The sequence below is a fragment of the Taudactylus pleione genome, unplaced genomic scaffold (assembly GCF_031769625.1).
Source record: "Taudactylus pleione unplaced genomic scaffold, aTauple2 ptg000041l, whole genome shotgun sequence".
NCBI lineage: Eukaryota > Metazoa > Chordata > Amphibia > Anura > Myobatrachidae > Taudactylus > Taudactylus pleione.
The window spans coordinates 6,250,522-6,272,183 of record NW_028284443.1 but is presented as its reverse complement, the minus strand read 5'-3'; positions in this window follow the sequence as shown (position 1 = coordinate 6,272,183).

The window sequence follows — 21,662 nt, the reverse complement described above, 5'->3', positions numbered from 1 at the left end:
TTTTAAGTCATTACATAAGATGTTGGCTTGTGTTCTATATGACTCTACACTTGAACAATTCTGGTGTAAACGATTGAATTGGCTCTGAGGGATATTTTTAATACATAGCTTATAATGTGCACTAGAAAAATGTAAAACGTTACTAGTGTCAACCTCTTTTTTGTAATTGTCTGTCATCAGAGTTGAGCCTTCTGAGGAGATCATGAGGGCCAAGTAATTCTCCCTTTTGTGACTAAAGCAATGTGTAAATTTTAAATTATAATCATTCTTATTAAGAAAAGAAACAAACTCAAGTGCTGTGTGTTTGTCCCCATCCCAAATAATAAAAAAATAATCAATATAAAGGCCATAGAACACTAGGTTTGCTACGAACGGGCCCTCCCATATATACTGTTGCTCGAAGGTACCCATGTATAAATACATGAAACTCGGAGCAAAGCTAGTGCCCATGGCCGTTCCCATCACCTGTAAATAAAAAGAATCATCAAAAGTTAAATAATTATGTTTAAGAATGAAAGTAATGGAATCTAGCAAAAATTTCTTAAGACCAATACTTATATCAGGATCATTATCCAAATAGCTGCCCACCATTCTTACACCTTTATCTTGAGGAATATGGGTGTATAAAATCTGTACATCCAACAGGAGAAATGCATAGCCAGAACATGCTATACTACATAGCCATACTACAATCTTAAGATTATTCAAAAGGTGCATTGTGTCCCAAATATGTGATTTTAATAAAACCACATATTTTTGTAAAAAAAAATCTATAAATTGTGACAAATTAGAAGTGATGGACCCTATCCCTGAAATAACAGGTACTGGCCCTGCAGCCAGGTGCTGGTTCCTAAATTACGGTGGAACCCTACTCATTTTGTTCCCCATAATTTTTGGAACCAGGACTGGCTGACAAGTCCTGGGCTGATTATGTCTTTTGGGGGGTCCCTACATAATTTTTTTTTAAATATAAACACTTTAAATTAAGTACACATGCAGACACATACACAAATCACACTGATCTGTGTATGTTTCTGGCAAACTCGCAGCTCAGGTGGTGGAGTGTTTAAAACTTCAATTTCTCTGTGAGTTTGCTACAATCTCACCCAAGATTGTAATCTTGATTCTTGGTAAATTTGTGAGTTGTATTTCTTACATGAAAAGTACTTCCGAGTTTGCCCGATGGTGAGTTGTTTCGAGTTTGCGATCTCACCCGAGTTTTACTAGTGAAATTAAAGAAATCTCTCCCAAAGCAGTTTCTACTTACTATATTTTGTGTAATTCAACATATCTTTACGTTATTTGTATCAATACTTATAGCTATACCACTCTCCTTTGTATGTTCAATTACTCTATTGACCATAAAATTTTTATTGTATTTTTCTATGGTTTTTAGTAGAGATAAGCAGTCTAGATTACTCTGAATCCGGACTGCTCTGAACTTCTTATTCCAAATCTCATCCAAGTCCTGGCTCAGGGTTTTCTGCCAGACACGGATGTCAGATCGAGGCTGAATGTCATTCTCCCAGCATCAATTTTTTGCGGGTTTTGGATTCCATATAAGGAGTCATGGCCGGGACTCTGTGCAATTCACTCCAGTCCAGTCACGCTTCTGCATGCTGCACTCTGCAGTGTCCACGAGGGGCTGTGTCCATCTCTAAGGGGCTGTGTACATCTCTAAGCGTCTGTGTCCATCTTTAAGGTGCTATGCTGCTCTGTGTCCCTCTCTGAGGTGCTGTGCTGCTGGTGCTGTGTCCATCTTTAAGGGGCTGTGCCCATCTCTAAGGGGCTGTGCTGCTGGTGCTGTGTTCATCTCTAAGTGGCTGTGCTGCTGGAGTTGTGTCCATCTCCAAGGGGCTGTGTTCATCTCTAAGGGCTGTGCCGCTGGGGGTGTGTCCATCTCTAAGGGGCTGTGCTGTCACTATGTCCATCTAAGTGGCAAACTGTGCCTAGTCCCCTTAGTCTAACTAGTCTCTTAAATTGGGTCGATGTTTGGCCCCTGTGCATGCACCACCTACGGCGTACACATGCGTGAGCCCTAGTGAGTGACAGCAGCTCCATCGCTCCAGGGCTCACTACAAGACGGGGTGGCTGTCGATGCTGATTGACAGCTCACCCCATTTTGTAGGTTGGGAGGGGGGATGGCTGTACAAACGCAGGTGTTCCCTTAGGAACGCCTGCCATTTGTGGGCGGCCCGACTGACATCAGTCGTGATGTCAGTAGTGGACTTCCTGCTCTATTAGAGCAGGAAGTCTACTCGGGCTTGCAGGAGCCAAGACCCTCCCGCAGGGTCTCGCCGCAAGCCCGACAGTCGCGATAATCGCAACCATCGCCAGGCTGCTCGCACAAGCTGTGGGTGGTCACTCACAGTTGTGTGAGTGGCCTGGAGGCCAGGAAAAAAAAAGAGGTACACCCTGATTCAGAGCAAGCGCACGCAAATTGCGTGCGCCTCTGAATCAGGCCCTGAGTTCTTTTGGCACGCTGGATGTTACTCAAGCCAGGCTGGAAGTAACACTGATGCATTCTACTGGACCGGAAATTAAGGACATGGATCCCGGGCATGCGTTCGAACACGGGTGTTTTGCATACCTGGCGCCATCGTGATTAGGCTGTGGGGTATATGAGGAGTTGGTACTGCAAGTAAGTTGGCTGCTGCTTCTTTCTAGGTGCTGTTTGTACTATTTGTGACATGTTGTGCGTCTTGACAAAGGTCCCTGCTGGTGACTTCTCTATATGCTGGACTTTTAGTAGCCCTCCTTTGTGCGATGATACCCCAGTTGCTGCTAAAGACTACAAGGATTTGAGTGTGACCTAACAACTAACCAGGACCGTAACTATGGTATACGATCAGTGCAATGGCACAGGCACTGCAGGACATGGGCCTGTCAATTTTCTGTTTATAATCATTCTCACTTTGTAGCTTCCTCTTATTTCATCCTCAGCATCTCCTGGCCTCCCATATCTCTTCCCTGGCCCTTCCCCATGAGGCCATGACCCGTTTTTAGGTGCAGTATGTCTCTATTTAAGAAATGGGGGGGCACCAATGCTCTTTCTGGCACAGGGAACTAAAAAGTCTAGTTATGGCTCTGCAACTAACAAATAATATATATATATATAAATATTGGGACATTGACAGAATTTTCATATTTTGGCCTCTATTCACCACCACAATGGCTTTGAAATGAAACAAACAAGATGTGCTTTAACTGCAGACTTTCAGATTTAATTTGAGGGTAATTACATCCAAATCAGTTGAACAGTATAGGAATTACAACGGTTTCTATATGTGCCTCCCACTTTTTAAGGGGCCAAAGTAATGGGACAAACTAAACAATCCTAAATCTAACTTTCACTTTTTAATACTTTGTTGTAAAATCTTTGCAGGCCATTACAGCCTGAAGTCTGGAACGCATAGACATCACCAGACGCTGGGTTTCATCCCTGGTGATGCTCTGCCAGGCCTCTACTGCAAATGTCTTCAGTTCCTGCTTGTTTTTGGGGCATTTTCCCTTCAGTTTTGTCTTCATCAAGTGAAATGCATGCTCTATCGGATTCAGGTCAGAGGATTGACTTGGCCATTGCATAACATTCCACTTTTTAGCCTTAAAAAACTCTTTGGTTGCTTTTGCAGTATGCTTCGGGTCATTGTCCATTTGCACTGTGAAGCGCCGTCCAATGAGTTCTGAAGCATTTGACTGAATATGAGCATATAATATTGCCCGAAAACACTTCAGAATTCATTCTGCTGCTTTTGTCAGCAGTCACATCATCAATAAATAAAAGGGAACCAGTTCCATTGGCAGCTATACATGCCCACACCATGACACTACCACCACCATGCTTCACTGATGAGGTGGTATGTTTTGGTTCATGAGCAGTTACTTTCCTTCTCCATACTCTTCTCTTCCCATCACTCTGGTACAAATTGATCTTTGTCTCATCTGTCCATAGGATGTTGTTCCAGAACTGTAATGGCTTTTTTAGATGTTGTTTGGCAAACTCTAATCTGGTCTTCCTGTTTTTGAGGCTCACCAATGGTTTACATCTTGTGGTGAACCCTCTATATTCACTCTTGTGAAGTCTTCTCTTGAATGTTGACTTTGACACATATACACCTACCTCCTGGAGAGTGTTCTTGATTTGGCCAACTGTTGTGAAGGGGTTTTTCTTCACCAGGAAATAATTCTTCTGTCATCCACCACAGTTGTTTTCCGTGGTCTTCCAGGTCTTTTGGTGTTGCTGAGCTCTCCGGTGCGTTCTATCTTTTTAAGACTATTCCAAACAGTTGTTTTGGCCACACCTAATGTTTTTGCTATCTCTCTGATGGGTTTGTTTTGATTTTTCAGCCTAATGATGGCTTGCTTCACTGATAGTGACAGCTCTTTGGATCTCATATTGAGAGTCGACAGCAACTGATTCCAAATGCAAATGTCACACCTAGAATCAACTCCAGACCTTTTACCTGCTTAATTGATAATGAAATAACGAGGGAATAGCCCACACCTGTCCATGAAATAGCTTTTGAGTTGATAGTCCCATTACTTTTGGCCCCTTAAAAAGTGGGAGGCACATATACAAACCGTTGTAATTCCTACACCGTACACCTGGTTTGGATGTGATTACCCTCAAATTAAATCTGAAAGTCTGCAGTTAAAGCACATCTTGTTTGTTTTATTTCAAAGCCACTGTGGTGGTGAATAGAGGCCAAAATATGAAAATTCTGTCAATGTCCCCAATATTTATGCACCTGGCTATATATATATATATATATATATATATATATATATATATATATATATATATATATATGAACCATGTGTTAAGAATTGAGATATACTTAATTATTTTTTATCCATGTTTAATGTATGTATATGTATATATATATATACATATACTATGAATCTATATCATTGGGTAATTAACCATAGATAGGGATAGTGTAGGTGGCCTTGTGAAGAAATATTTGTTATGATCTATTATTGTACCATAAATATGTATTAGATATGCATACCTCCCAACATGACCCTCTCCAGGAGGGACACAATGCTCTAGTCCTGGACTTCCCTGGTAAGAGGTGGGGCTACAGCGCAGTTCAAAATTCAAATAGGGGAGCCACACCAACTGTCATTTCAAACGCTTCCAAACATCACTGGCTGGGACTCACTGGCAGTTGGTGTGACTCCACTATTTGAATTTTGGACTGCATACCTCCCAACATTTGAAGATATGAAGTTGGGAAAAGAGGACATGGCCTATATGAGAAGGGGCATGGCCTAGCAGCACGCCCCATTTACGTCACTAAAGGGGCGTACTCAGCATCTCCGAGATGCTGGGCTGCCCCCAGGCTTCCCCCCCCCGTACTGCGCACAGCATTTATTCTCGCTCTGCATACATGCTGCTCTGCTATGCAGGGCAGCGGTGTATGCTTCCCCCAACTTCTCCCCCTCTGCGGGACACTGAGGCCCACGGGTGGGACATTGGGACAGTCCCAGAAAAACGGGACTGTTTCTGGTACTGTGCCGCTGAATGTGGGACAATTGGGAAGTATGAGACTGTACTGCGCACCCACCTCTGGAGCCACCACCAATCATAAATTACCAAGGAAGTCCAGAGCATTGTGTCCCTCCTGGAGAGGGTCATGTTGGGAGGTATGGATATGTGTGGGCCAGAATCTGCCAGGAGGTTTTGATTAAAAAAAAGTTACAGTTGAAGAGGGGAGTCAGTTTGTACTGGGAGCATCTGATAAGCAGCAACTGCTGCCAAGAGCTTACCTCAGGCAGTGACACAGATGCTGAGGACAGGCAGGGAGTGCTGCCGGGAGTAGAGGAAAGCCCACGTCTCGTGTGCCAGGCCATATTGGATGTCAGAGAGCTCCATCCTGGAGACTCTGCAACCAAAGGAAAAGAGAAACCATAAGGTAAAAGAGAAACTGAGGTAAACCTCTGAAGCCTCACAACCAGCCATCCAGACACAGGCTTGTCTTTTAGGGCATACAGTTCACACTGTACTCAAGGGGAATATATGACACAGGTGCCACTCTGTCTAGCTAGAATAAGTCTACAGGACATTCCATATATTGTCCAGGAAAGTAATTATGAGGCTATGCAATCAAACCTATTACAAATTAGAAAATGAGACTGAAAGGGCATAAGTCATATTTGCCTGCTTTTGAAAAAGCATTTCAGTGAGAATGTGAAAGCAGACCTACTGTATGAGCATGGTGGTAAAGTGTACGGCTACATCTGAGAGACACATCCAACTGTAAATGAGCCAGAGGAATGCTGTAGCTCTGACAGAGTGACCATCAGGTTCTTGGTCACCTCCCTGACTAGGGCTCTTCTCCCCCGATCGCTCAGTTAAGACTGCCGGACAACTTTAGGAAGAGTCCTGGTGGTTCCGAACTTCTTCCATTTACGGATGATGGAGGCCACTGTGCTCATTGGGACCTTCAAAGCTGCAGATATTTTTCTGTACCCTTCCCCAGATTTGTGCCTTGAGACAATCCTGTCTCGGAGGTCTACAGACAATTCCTTGGACTTCATGCTTGGTTTGTGCTCTGACATGCACTTTCAAGTGTGGGACCTTATATAGGCACGTGTTTGCCTTTCAAAATCATGTCCAATCAACTGAATTTACCACAGGTGGACTCCAATTAAACTGTAGGAACATCTTAAGGATGATCAGTGGAAACAGGATGCACCTGAGCTAAATTTTGAGCTTCATGGCAAACTCTGTGAATACATGTACATGTGATCTTTTAGTGGTTTTTTATTATTAAAATTGCAAAAATCTCATAAAAACTTTTTACACGTTGTCATTATGGGATATTGTGTGTAAAATTTTGAGGACAAAAATGAATTTATTCCATTTTGGAATAAGGCTGTAACATAACAAAATGTGGAAAAAGTGAAGCGTCGTGAATACTTTCTGGATGCACTGTAAAGGGGGTGCACGTATGCCGTCACAGGGGCTAATTTATGCACGCCCCTTTAATGGCGATCAAACGCACAGGCACTCCCGCATTACTCCGACCACCCCCCTGTCACCACCCCAAAATGCTCTCTCTGCCTGTCAATCACTCTGCAATTGCTCTGCATGATCTCCATGATAGCAATGCAATTGCAGTGAAGCATTCGAGCACTGCAGTGCATTCGCATGAGCAGTACGCAATAATCATCCGTCTGCGTACGTGATTGTATTAGTGATCCTTGCTGAATCAGGCCCTGTGTGCTTTGTTTTGCTCACGTGCATATATAAGCCCTGTTGCTCCAGTCCATACAGGAATACAGCTGCACCATCAAAAAAATTATAATTGTATTATTTGTACTGTTTTGTGTGCTTTGTTTTGCTCACATGCATATATAAGCCCTGTGGCTCCAGTCCATGCAGGAATACAGCTGCACCATAAGAAAAATAATATTTGTATTGTTTGTACTGTTTTGTACGCTTTGCTCTGTACCTATATAAGCCCTGTGGCTCCAGTACACACAGTAATAGAGATGCGCCATCAAAAAAATAAATAATTGTATTGTTTGTACTGTTCTGTGCTCTTTGCTCATGTGCATTTATAAGCCCTGTGACTCCAGTCCACGTAAGGAATACCACTGCGCCATCAAAAAATTAAATAATTGTTAGGGGTGAGCAGGTTCGGATTTCTGAAATCCGAACCCCCCCGAGCCCCCCCCGATCCGAGGCCGATCCGAGTCAGGCTCGACTTTTCTCGCCTGACTCGGATCTGAAATCGAGGCAAAACGTCATCATCTCGCCTTCCGGGTCTCGCGGGTTATGGATCCTATATAAGGTATCCGCGTCGGCGCCATTTTCTCACTCGGCTGTGGACAGTGAAGAGGGAGGGTGGGAGTTAGGGCTGGCTGGGCTGTGTAGTGTAGTGTTGTAGTGTAGTGTAGTGTAGTGCAGTGCTGTGCTGTGCTGCACTGTGCTGCTGTTGTTCATAGGGGCTGTGTCCACTACTTCAAAGTCCATAGGGGCTGGCTGGACTGTGTTGTGCAGTCAGTTGTCCATAGGGGCTGTGTCCACTCCAAAGTCCTGTGCAGTGTCCCAGTCCTAAAGGGGTACTGTAGTGTTGTCCAGGGGGTGCTCTGTCCGTCAGGGGTGCTCCCCCCAAGTGCTAAAAAAAATATATTTTTTCTGTGTTTGTGAATTGTGTGCACTGTGGCTGCACGTGAATCAACAAAGGAGCAGCGCCAAGCGTGCGCCTGTGTCCCATAAGTAAAAGGCCGGATGGCTTGTCCGTTAAAGGGTGCTGTAACCCCCAAAGGCACTCCAAACAAAATAAAAAAATATATTTTTTTGTGTCTGTGAATTGTGTGCGCAGTAGCCGCACGTGCATCAACAAAGTAGTGCCAAGCGTGCGCCTGTGTCCCATAAATAAAGGGCCGGCTGGATTGACCGCTAAAGGGTGCTGTAACCCCCAAAGGGCACTCCAAACAAAATAAAAAAATATATTTTTTTGTGTTTGTGAATTGTGTGCGCAGTAGCCGCACCTGCATCAACAAAGTAGTGCCAAGCGTGCACCTGTGTCCCATAAGTAAAAGGCCGGCTGGCTAGTCCGTTAAAGGGTGCTGTAACCCCCAAAGGGCACTCCAAACAAAATGAAAACATAGATTTTTTTGTGTTTGTGAATTGTGTGCGCAGTAGCCGCACGTGCATCAACAAAGTAGTGCCAAGCGTGCGCCTGTGTCCCATAAATAAAGGGCCGGCTGGATTGACCGCTAAAGGGTGCTGTAACCCCCAAAGGGCACTCCAAACAAAATAAAAAAATATATTTTTTTGTGTTTGTGAATTGTGTGCGCAGTAGCCGCACGTGCATCAACAAAGTAGTGCCAAGCGAGCGCCTGTGTCCCATAAATAAAGGGCCGGCTGGATTGACCACTAAAGGGTGCTGTAACCCCCAAAGGGCACTCCAAACAAAATAAAAAAAAAATGTCTGTGTTTGTGAATTGTGTGCACTGTGGCTGCACGTGCATCAACGAAGGACCAGCGCCAAGCGTGCGCCTGTGTCCCATAAGTAAAAGGCCGGCTGGCTTGTCCGTTAAAGGGTGCTGTAACCCCCAAAGGCACTCCAAACAAAATAAAAATATATATTTTTTTGTGTTTGTGAATTGTGTGCGCAGTAGCCGCACGTGCATCAACAAAGTAGTTCCAAGCGTGCGCCTGTGTCATAAGTAAAGGGCCGGCTGACTTGACCGTTAAACAGTGATGTAACTCCCAAAGTACACTCCAAACAAAATAAAAAAATATTTTCTGTGTTTGTGAATTGTGTGCGCAGTAGCCGCACGTGCATCAACAAAGTAGTGCCAAGCGTGCGCCTGTGTCATAAGTAAAGGGCCGGCTGGCTTGTCCGTTAAAGGGTGCTGTAACCCCCAAAGTACACTCCAAACAAAATAAAAAAATATTTTCTGTGTTTGTGAATTGTGTGCGCAGTAGCCGCACGTGCATCAACAAAGTAGTGCCAAGCGTGCGCCTGTGTCATAAGTAAAGGGCCAGCTGGCTTGACCGTTAAAGGGTGCTGTAACCCCCAAAGTACACTCCAAACCAAATAAAAAAATATTTTCTGTGTTTGTGAATTGTGTGCACAGTAGCCGCACATGCATCAACAAAGTAGTGCCAAACGTGCGCCTGTGTCATAAGTAAAGGGCCGGCTGGCTTGACCGTTAAAGGGTGCTGTAACCCCCAAAGTACACTCCAAACCAAATAAAAAAATATTTTCTGTGTTTGTGAATTTTGTGCGCAGTAGCCGCACATGCATCAACAAAGTAGTGCCAAACGGGCGCCTGTGTCATAAGTAAAGGGCCGGCTGGCTTGACCGTTAAAGGGTGCTGTAACCCCCAAAGTACACTCCAAACCAAATAAAAAAATATTTTCTGTGTTTGTGAATTGTGTGCGCAGTAGCCGCACGTGCATCAACAAATTAGTGCCAAGCGTGCGCCTTTGTCATATGTAAAGGGCCGGCTGGCTTGACCGTTAATGGGTGCTGTAACCCCCAAAGTACACTCCACACCAAATAAAAAAATATTTTCTGTGTTTGTGAATTGTATGCGCAGTAGCCGCACGTGCATCAACAAAGTAGTGCCAAGTGTGCGCCTGTGTCATAAGTAAAGGGCCGGCTGGCTTGACCGTTAAAGGGTGCTGTAACCCCCAAAGTACACTCCAAACCAAATAAAAAAATATTTTCTGTGTTTGCGAATTGTGTGCGCAGTAGCCGCACGTGCATCAACAAAGTAGTGCCAAGCGTTCGCCTGTGTCATAAGTAAAGGGCCGGCTGGCTTGACCATTAAAGGGTGCTGTAACCCCCAAAGTACACTCCAAACAAAATAAAAAAATATTTTCTGTGTTTGTGAATTGTGTGCACTGTGGCTGCACGTGCATCAACAAAGGAGCAGCGCCAAGCGTGCGCCTGTGTCCCATAAGTAAAGAGCTGGCTGGCTCATTTCTTAAAGGGTGGTGTAACCCACAAAGTGCACTACTCTCCAGCAAAAATAAAAAAATATTTTCTGTGTTTGTGTGCACCTTAGCCGCACGTATATATCAATATAACATTAATGGAGGACCAAACTTTCTCCGATAAAAATAAAATAGGGAAAGATCAAGAACCACTTCCTCCTAGTGCTGAAGCTGCTGCCACTAGTCATGACATAGACGATAACATGCCATCAACGTCGTCTGCCAAGGCCGATGCCCAATGTCATAGTAGAGGGCACATACAGTCCCAAATGACAAAGTTCAGGAAAATGACCTTGAAAAAAACATTTAAATCATCTGAAGAGAAACGTAAACTTGCCAATATGCCATTTACGACACGGAGTGGCAAGGAACGGCTAAGGTCTTTCCCTATGTTCATGACTAGTGGTTCAGCTTCACATGACAATGGAAGCCCTCCTCCCGCTAAAAAAATCAAACGAGTTAAGCTGGCAAAAGCACAGCAAAGAACTGTGCGTTCTAAGAAGATATCATAAATCCCCAAGGAGAGTCCAAGTGTGGTGGCGGTTGCGATGCCTGACCTTCCCAGCACTGGACGGGAAGAGGTGGCTCTTTCCACCATTTGCACGCCCCCTGCAAGTGCTGAAAGGAGCACCCACAGTCCACTTGCTGATATGCAAATTGAAGATGTCACTGTTGAAGTACAACAGGATGAGGATACTGGTGTAGCTGGCACTGAGGAGGAAGTTGGCGAGGAGGATTCTGATGGTGATGTGGTTTGTTTAAATCAGGCTCCGGGGGAGACAGTTGTTGTCCGTGGGATGAAAAAGCCCATCACGGTCATGCCTGGGCGGAAGACCAAACATTCCACCTCTTTGGTCTGGCAATATTTCTATCCAAATCCGGACAACAACTGTCTTGCCATATGTACCATATGCAAAGGTGAAATAAGTAGGGGAAGGGACGTTAACCACCTAGGAACATCCTCCCTTATACGGCACCTGCAGCGCGTTCATAAAAAGTTACTGTCAAGTTCAGAAACTTTGGCAAGACCGTAAGCAGTCCAGAGACACCTAAATCCCTTTTTCCTGTTTTATCCAAGGAATCGGTGGATGAGGAGGATGAGGACGACATCTTGCCTCTGTAGAGCCAGTTTGTGCAGGGACACATTAATTGCCAGCTTGTTTTGTGGGGGCCCAAACGAACCAATCATTTCAGCCACAGTCATGTGGCAGACCCTGGCGCTGAAATGAATCGTTTGTTAAAGTGTGCATGTCCTATTTATACAACATAAGGGTGGGTAGGAGGGCCCAAGGACAATTCCATCTTGCACCTCTTTTTTTTCTTTGCAGTATGTACAGTTTGGGGCCTAGTTTTTCAAACTGCCATCCTGTCTGCCACTGCAGTGTCACTCATAGATGGGCCACGTGTTTGTGCGGCCCACTCGTGTCGCTTAGCATAGTCATCCAGCTACTTTGGTGCAATCTTTTGGCCATAAAAACAATATTGTGAGGTGTGAGGTGTTCAGAATAGACTGGAAATGAGTGGAAATGAAGGTTATTGAGGTTAATAATTGCATAGGAGCAGAAAAACCCACAAATTCTGTGATTTAAGCTGTTTTTATGCTTTTTTTCAAAAAAATACAGATCCAAAACACAAAACCCAGAACCCAAAACACGGAAGGGTGGTTTTGGCAAAACCAATCCAGATCCAAAACACGAAGAAAGATCCAGATCCAAAACCAAAACACGAAAAGTGGCCAGTGCACACCCCTAATAATTGTATTGTTTGTACTGTTTTGTGCACTTTACTCACGTGCATAAATAAGCCCTGTGGCTCCAGTCCACACAGGAATACAGCTGCACCATTAAAAAAATTGTCTTGTTTGTACTGTTTTGTGCGCTTTGCTCACGTGTATACAGTGTATAAGACTTGTGGCTCTAGACCACGCAGGAATAGAGCTATGAGTGTGATCAGTGGCGTAACTAAGGGGGTCAGGCATGGCACGTGTCCTGGGTGCCGTCGAACCGATAGCACGTAGGGGGGGCCGCCGGCCGCAGTCCATGTCAGTTGTTTCAGTAAAACAAACACATCGCCGCCGGCGCTGGGTAGTACACTCACTGACAGTGAGTGTACTACCCGGTGGCATCCAATGAGAGTCAGACAGACTCTTTTTGGCTGCTGCACCCAGGGCCAGAGCCAGGCTGGAGCTCACTTATGAGCTCCACCTCCCAGCTCCTGTAGTGGGTGAAGGGAGAGACCTCGTGATGTTTCTCCCATAGTGCTGAGCAGGACAGAGGAGAAGATGGCGGTGGGCGCCGCAGCTGGGATTCAAGTAAGTATTTTGTTTTGTTTGTGTCTTTGTTTTATATATGTAAGGGGCACTACTGGCTGGGAGCACTGTATAAAGGGTTCTACTGGCCGGGGGTACTACTGTATATTGCGGGCACTGTATACGTTGCAATACTGGCCGAGGGCACTGTATGAGTGGCACTATATAAAGGGCACTACTGAGGGCACTGCATAGGGGGGACCACTACTGGTGGCACTGCATAAGGGGACCTACTGGGGGCACTGTATAAGGGACACTACTGGGGGCACAGCATTGGGGTACCACTACTGGGGCACTGTATAAGGCACACTACTGGAGGCACTGCATAAGGGGCACTACTGGGGGCACTTTATAATGGGCACTTCTGAGAGCACTACATAAGGGGCACTGTATAAGGGGCACTGCATAAGGGACACTACTGGGGTTACTGCATAAGGGGCAGTACTGGGTCACTGTATAAGGGGCACTGTATAAGGGGGCACTGCATAAGGGGCACTACTGGTGGCACTGTATAAGGTGGACTACTGGGGGGCACTGCATAATGTGCACTACAACAGAAGGTATTGCATAAGGGGCACTAGTACTGGGGGAACTGCATAAGGGGTATTACTACAGGGGGCATTGCATAAGGAGCACTACTAATGTGGATATTGCAAGAGGGGCACTATTACTAGGGCCATTGCATAAGGGGCACTACTACTTGGGGCATTAAGGTGCATATGGAATGTAAAGGAATGTTCCCAGGGTGATGAGCAACAGTGGTGTGTAATGTTGACATGCCCACATTTTTCAGTGACCACACCCCTATGGCATGTGACCACACCCACTTTTTGGCATACATACTTGGGGGTGGGGCTCCGTTTTTTAACTTGCCCAGAACTCCAAATACCTTTGCCACTGATTGTGACATCAAAATTTTTTAAAAAAAATTGTACTGTTTTGTGGGCTTTGTTCACGTGAATATATAAGGCAAGCTCTGTGACTCCAGTGCATGGAGGAATAGAGCTGTGACATAAAAAAAAAAAATTGTACTGTTTGGTGTGCTTTGTTCACGTGCATATACACAGTCGAGTCACATTATTATGACCACCTCCTACATTTGACATCGGCAGTGCGTACCCATGAAGTACATGTCCTGCGTTGGCTTGGTAGGTATATAAGGTGTGTGATAGGCCGTCTGCACACATACCACTTTTTGCTGTCATGGGTAAAAGGGGTGATCAATCTGAGTTGCAAAAAGGATGATTATTGGCTTTCGGGCCAGGGGTGGCAGTAATTCCAAAGAGTGCAGTTTGTAAACTTTTCAATTACTACTGTGGTGAAGATGTTTTGTGACTGGACAAATGGCACCATTGTGAATAGCCAACTAGAAAACTGCGGAGCATTGATGTGAGAGGTGAACTTCGGCTATGAAGGTGCATGTGGGCCATCTGACACGCTATAGTCTATCAGCTCACCGTCAAAACCTGGGGCCACCAGACGTGTGTCTACAACTACAGTTCAGAAAATCCTGCTGTGTATGGGGCTCCAAAGCAAACGGACAGTCACTGCATCTATGCTAACGAAGGTGCATCTCTGGAAAATGCTTCAATTTTCACACCTGTATAGGAATTGGACCTTCACTAATTGGCGAAGGGTTGCCTTCTCCGATTAATCACATTTTCTGCTTCATCAATTGGATGGACATTGGTGTGTCAGGCGAGAAACAGTAGGGAACAAACACCCTGCAACCATTGCTGGAAGAACACAAGCTGGTGGTGGCAGCATTATGGTCTGGGGAATGTTTTCATGGCATTCTCTGGTTCCACTCATCTATGTGGAAGGCACCCTCAACCAATTTGGTTATGAATCCATCCTTGCAGATCACATACACCCATACATGCTGATTGTCTTCCCTGAGGTGGATGGGATCTTCCAGCAAGACAATGTTACATGTCACATGGTTAGAAATGTCCGTCAGTGCTTGGACGAGCACGCCCAAGACTTCCAAGTACTTCCCTGGTCCCCTAATTCCCCAGACTTGAACCCAATTGAGCATCTGTAGGACCACCTCAATCGTTGTGTTCGCTTTATGGATACTCCACCACGCACCCTCCAGCAATTATGGGATGCACTGCAGTCAGCATGGCTCCAGATACCTGTGCCAACCTACCAGCACCTTATTGAGTCACTCTCAGAACGTCTAGCTGCTGTCTGTGCTGTACACAGTGGTTATTCTGACAATTAGCTGGTGGTTATAATAATGTGACTTGACTGTGTATAAGCCATGTGCCATAATTGAAGTTGATCTGCCACATGTTTGTGCCACCCACTGCTGTCGCTTAGCTTAGTCAGCCAGCTAGCTCTTTGCAACCAGGGAGGTGTGGTCAGACCCTCTCCTTCAAAAGATAAAAAAATAACATCTCCGCACCTGCGAAGCGGCCATGCGTGCCGCATGGGGGGGGGTTGCCAGTGTCCAGGGTTGGGGGTGCAATCACTCCCATCCCTTCGTATATCACTGGGAGAGAAAGAACAGACTGCTGCTGTAGCCTCTCACCCCAGTCCAGCACACAACCAGTCCTCCTCTCTCTCCCTGCCGAAACTAGAAGTAGCGGCAAGAGAGGGGGTGGGGGGGGCTGTAGGACCCGGGCCCCCGCCATGCTCCTCCAACAGGCCCAGGTAAATAACACCAGCTTCCCCCCCCTCCTGGTTGTGGGCTAGGTGACTCTGTATTATTGGCTACATCTCTTCACACCATATTGTGGGCCTGATTCAGATGTGGACACAAATACCATCACAGCAGTGATTTCTCATGGATCGCAATTGCTAAAATATGCTAATGACTCACTCGCCATCCAGTGCTTGTAGACGCTCACTGAAAGTATCTTGCATCTGCCGCTCACGCACAAAACCAGAAAATTGGAAACATTGATCGCTGGTAAATGCACTTGATGCATTCCTGCAATGTAAGCTGGATGAAGAAAACAGCTATATGACTGCCTTTTGGACACTTCGGGGTTGTAAAATAGATGATTTAAACTTCCATTCGGAAGCACCTGAGTTTTACCAGTTAAAACAACATGAACTGTTGATTGGTCTTAGTGGCATCGAGCTGATAGCGGAGTATATTCTTGTTGTTGGCTTTGGTGAGACAGAAAAGGAAGTAGAGGCTGGTCATGTCTGCAACTTGCTTGCATTGCTGGATCATTACAGACAAATTAAATTAAGACTTAGGGGTTGATGTATCAAGCAGTGAAATACGTGGAGAAGTGGACCAGTGGAGAAGTTGCCCATAGCAGCCAATCAGCGCCTACCTATAATTTTATAGACTGTACTTGATAAATGCTACTTCCAAGCTGATTGGTTGCTATGAGCAACTTCTCCAATGGTCCACTGTCACACGATTTCCATTGCTTGATACTGTAAATAAACCCCTTAGTACGAAGAAACTGCAATTTAAGTTGAAAGAGGTTAATTTTCATGTTCACATCCTGTCCTCTGAATGTTTAAATATTGAGTATGAAAAGACTAGAGCTCTCTTAGAAATGCTAAAGCCGACCGATGTAAAGTCCGTGCAGCATTTCATTGGGTTTGTGACATATTTGGCTAAATTCATGTCTCGCCTATCAGGAGGTGTGTGAACCTCTCCACAGACTTCTGGACAGAGATGTGATATGTAATTGGCTTTCAAAACTTGATAAGGCGGTGCAGAAAATAAAGCATTTTGCCACAGTTACACCTGTTTTAAAGTATTATGATGTTACCAAGCCAGTCACTATACAGAGTGATTCCAGTAAAACTGGACTGGGATGTTGCCTGATGCAAGAAGGACAAGCAGTTACCTATGCTTCAAGGGCATTGACTCCAACTGAGCATAATAATGCACAGATTGGAAAGAAGTGCATGAGTATTGGGTTTGCCTGTTTTTTTTCATTACTTTCTCTACGGTCAGGAAATTATCACATCAGAGACAAATCACATGTCGTTAATTGCCATATTTAAGAAGTGAAGCCTCTTCGTTAAGCACCAAAAAGACTACAGAGTATGATGTTAACATTACAGCTTTATAATCTCTATGGGCTCTATTTACTACAATCCGCATATTGAATGCAGATTGTAGTGTGATACCATCGACTGAATTCCCATTGCGAATTCAGGCAATATCACAGGGATTTACTACAAATCTCTTGCAGGGACAGAGCTTGCGATAAAGCTCTGTCCCTGCGAATCCCATCCGCACACTAGTCACGGTATTTTTGCAAAAAATACCGTGACAAAGTGCCCAACTGGCCGCCGCTGCTACCACCCCAGCGCTAAGCCCCACCCCCGTGATCGCGGCCCCCCCGTGACCCCCCCCTGTGAACCTCACCCTCCCTTAATAGCACTTACCTGCATGATCCGGGCCTCCGGTGATGTCCTCCATCCGTCCGGTCATATCCCATACTGCACTGGGACCCGATCACCTGATGACCGGGCTGCAGTGCACTATGGGAGACCAGCTGACCGGAGGGGAGACATCAACGAAGGCCCAATCACCGGTCCCTGGAGTCAGGTAAGTAAAAACATTTTTGGACAATTTTTTTCTCTTTTTTTTACAGTAATCAGCTTGCGGTCTGTTTAGACCACACAACTGATTACTGGGACCGACTCCCGGCTCTGCTCTCCCCGTTAGAGCAGAGCAGGAGTCCGGTAACTGGGGGAGACCCTGGATAACGCCACTTCCAGGTGGCGTTATTATCACAGGGCTTTCCCGATACTTCTTTACAATTTATTTTTAGTAACTCTGGTCGGATCACATTTCCCATTACAATTGTGGGCAATGCGATCTGCTTACTAAAAATAAGTGGTACTTAGGGGTTGGAGTAGAATTTTACGAACTCCAATTGCCCTATAGTAACTGTAGGTGATACTAAAATAATGTGAAAAGGGTCTGAAAACACCCTTTTTCACTTTATTTTAGTGAAAATAATGTTAATAAATAGAGCCCTATGTCACTTAGGAGCCAGGCCCTGAGATGTATATCAGTGACACTCTTAGTAGAGCAATAGCTGCAGATGGGAGCTCTGGATCACTCCAGTAGTCTGCACTGTGCAACAGGAGCTGACAAATTTTGCACAAATTAACCAGGCAGATTATCTGAATGTCACTGATCAGTGACTACATCCGGTTCGGCAACATAACGTGACTGATGAGAGCCTGCAGATTGTAGTGGCCGGATGGCCAAATTTAAACAGGAGACATAACTTAACATGAGCAAATATTGGTCATTTGGAAATGAGCTCAGCATACAGAATGGCATTTCTTGAGATGTTACCACACATACTATACATTCAAGCCATCTTGGAAGTGATGCATGCTACAGACAAGCAAGAGCTACATTCACTGGCCTAATATGCAAAGTGAGCTTAAAAACCTTATTGCTCAGTATGTAATGAATATGCACATACAAAATAGAAAGAAACTATGATGTCACATAAGATACCAATACATCAATGGAAAATTGTTAGCATGGATTTTTTTACTTATTCAGGCAAAGAATATTGATTTTTTTGGAAATTGAGGTTCTCCCAGACTTGTCCTCAGAGACTACGATTAAGGAGAGCAAGGTACAATTTGCGCGTTATGGCCTGCTTGAAATAGTGATCTCAGATAGTGGACCACAATTTGCATGTGAACAATTTAGATAATATACCTCTAAAAGGGAGTTTGTACATGTTACCTTATCCCCACGCCACTCAAAATCAAATGGTAAAGTGGAATCAGCAGTCAACATAGTGCTGAATCTGTGCAAAAAAGCATTGATAATTCAGATCCATGGAAGACCATATTATATTGGAGGACTTCACCAACAAGGACATGGGGACAAGTCCAGCACAGTGTCTAATGTCAAGGAGATGTAAGACATCTTTGCCAGTCACCAGCACTTTACTTTATCCAAGTGTAGTACAAGGTAATAAGACAGGGTCAGAGACCTACTTTGCGTTTAAATCTTATTAGATTCTGATGAAAATCTAATAAGTTTGAAATGTTGAAATGCAAAGTAAGTCTCTGACCCTGTCTTATTGATGCTATACTAGAGTGCCGCCGTCACCCCTTGTTGTATTTGTATTATTTTCTCTGCGGAGGGCACCTGAGCGCTGTTTCTATGAGGAGTGCCAAGCTTGTGCAAAAAGATTTTGGAGCATTTCTATAGGAATTTGTGCCCATTCATTCTGTAGAGCTTTTATGAGGTCAGGCACTGATGTTGGACGATAATTCCTGGCTCGCAATCTCCGTTCCAAAGGTGCTCGATGAGGTTGAGGTCAGGGCTCTGTGTGAGCAAGTTAAATTCTTCAACACCAAACTCATCAAACCATGTCTTTATAGTCCTTGCTTTGTGCACTGGGGCACAGTCATGTTGGAATAGAAAAGGGCCTTCCCCAAACTGTTGTATAGCATTGTCCAAAATGTCTTGGTATGCTGAAGCATTAAGATTGAACTTCACCAGAGATAAGAGGCCTAGCCCAAACCCTGAAAAACAGCCCCATACCATTATCCCTCCTCCACCAAACTTGACAGTTGGCACAATGCAGTCAGACAGGTAACATTCTCCCGGCATCCACCAAACCAAGATATGCCCACCTGATTGCCAAACAGAGAAGCATGATTCGTCACTCCACAGAACATGTTTCTAGTACTCCACAGTCCAGTGTCGATGTGTTTTACACCACTCCAACTGACGCTTGGCATTGGACTTGGTGATGTGAGGCTTGCATGCAGCTTCTCAATGATGGAAACCCATTGCATTAAACTCCCGCTGTACAATTTTTGTGCTTACATTAATGCCAGTGGAAGTTTGGAACTCTTCATCTATGAAATCAGCAGAGTGTTGGCGACATTTATGCACCATGCGCCTTAGCAGTCGTTGAACCTACTATGTGATTTTACGTGGTCTTCTGCCTCGTGGCTAAGTTGCTGTTGTTCCTAAATGCTTCCACTAATAATATCAGTTACAGTTGTCCATGGAATATCCAGCAGGGATGAAATTTCATGAAACATCTTATTGCAAAAGCATCCTATCACAGTAGGGGTATATTTACTAAAGTGTGGGTTTTTAGAAGTGGAGATTCAGATTTGAGTTATTATCTTCTATATGGTGCTAGATAAATGTTAAGTAGAATCTGATTGGTTGCTATGGGCAGGATCTCCACTTCTAAAAACCTGCACTTTAGTACTGTCTGAAAACACTGCCCGTTCACTGTGGCCAGAAGTGATCGGGCACATAAGGGGCAGAGGCGGAGCTGCTAAAGCTGCTGTTTGCTACTAGTGCAGACACAGCAGCAGAGAAGCCGGCCCGAAAGGAAGGGTAGGGAGGTCCCGGGGTGTGGGCGGGAAACAGCGCAGCAGCAGTGGCGGATACTAGGAGCTGCAGCTGCTGCTCTCACTGAAGTGATTGCTGCTCTTGCAGCTGCTCTGGGAAAAGGGTGCTGCTGGCTGGACATAGTGCAGCAGCCGCAGCAACTAGCTACTGCTTTCTTTGAACCCATGCTGGGAGGGGGTTAAGCTGGCTTTATGATCACTGCTATCTACAGTGATCAGGACACAGCAGCAGCCACGGCTACCGGGAGCTGTGGCTGCTGCTTCTATGGAAGTCACGGCTGCCCTTGCAGCTGCGCTGGGAGGGGGGTGCTGTCGGATGCCCGATCACTGTGGCCAGCATTGATCAGGATACAAAGCAAGGGGAGCCTTCTGATATAGGCAGCTGCTGAAAGATTAGCTTCCCGCAGCCGCTTTGTGGGTATCTCTGACTGGTCGCATCAGATGCGACCATGACAGTTAAAGCCTAGTCTGGTGTGGTCACATCTGATGTGATCACGCCAGGCAAGTGGTTAAAGATTAACTATCACCATGAAAGACATGTTTTATGTTTTTTCATATTTTTCTTTTTCTATTAGATTTCACAATAAAATCAGAAGCAAGGGCTGGACTGTGTCAGGAGCAATTTAAGTAACAGTGATTGACATTTAAATTGGTATTACGTTTATATATTTATTATGATACAAGTGATATTAAACTTAAGTATGTAACACATGAATTTAAGGTATCTATCATGCTTAAAGTCCTTATCCAGATTATGATGCATCTTACACTTTTGACTCCTTACTGTATGCCTGGAGAGACAGGATGGGGGAGGGAATAGCTGGGCAAACATAGGGTGAGAACAGTAAGCAAATGTTCACATAATTGAGAATGATGTACACTTGGACACAGGCGCAGATACACTGTTCAAGATGCATATCTCTTTACTTGCTTTAGGATTGTTTAAATAATATGCAGTGATAATGAGCACTTTCTATCTGTGTCTGATTGGTTGATTGCATATTGACACCTTAATATGGTAGTACTTAAATCATTATGGTTGCAGCTAGGTTATATGAAGTCACAGCCGACGATTAGAATTACTTAATTTAGAGTTCCATTTTGACTTCTGCAGGAAAAAAGATACCCATTTGATTATGCAGTAACTATATATATATATATATATATATATATATATATATATATATATATACAGTCAGGTGCATAAATATTGGGACATTGACAGAATTTAAATATTTTGGCCTCTATTCACCACCACAATGGCTGTGAAATGAAACAAACAAGATGTGCTTTAACTGCAGACTTTCAGACCTGAGGTCTCACAGTGCAGAGGTGGTGAAGGGTTCCGCTTGGATCCCTCTTCGCAACCTCAGACCTTATTCCCATTGGAAGAAGCGAGGATCCAGGAATCACCACCATCTTAAGTTGTTGTTGGTTCCCACAAGCAAACTAAACTTTGCTGAATACTAGGCGGCTGTTACAGAAAACATGCGGACTAGCGTTTCTGCATATGCATCGGGTCTGTTCGGGAAGATGAATAGGCCCCTAAAC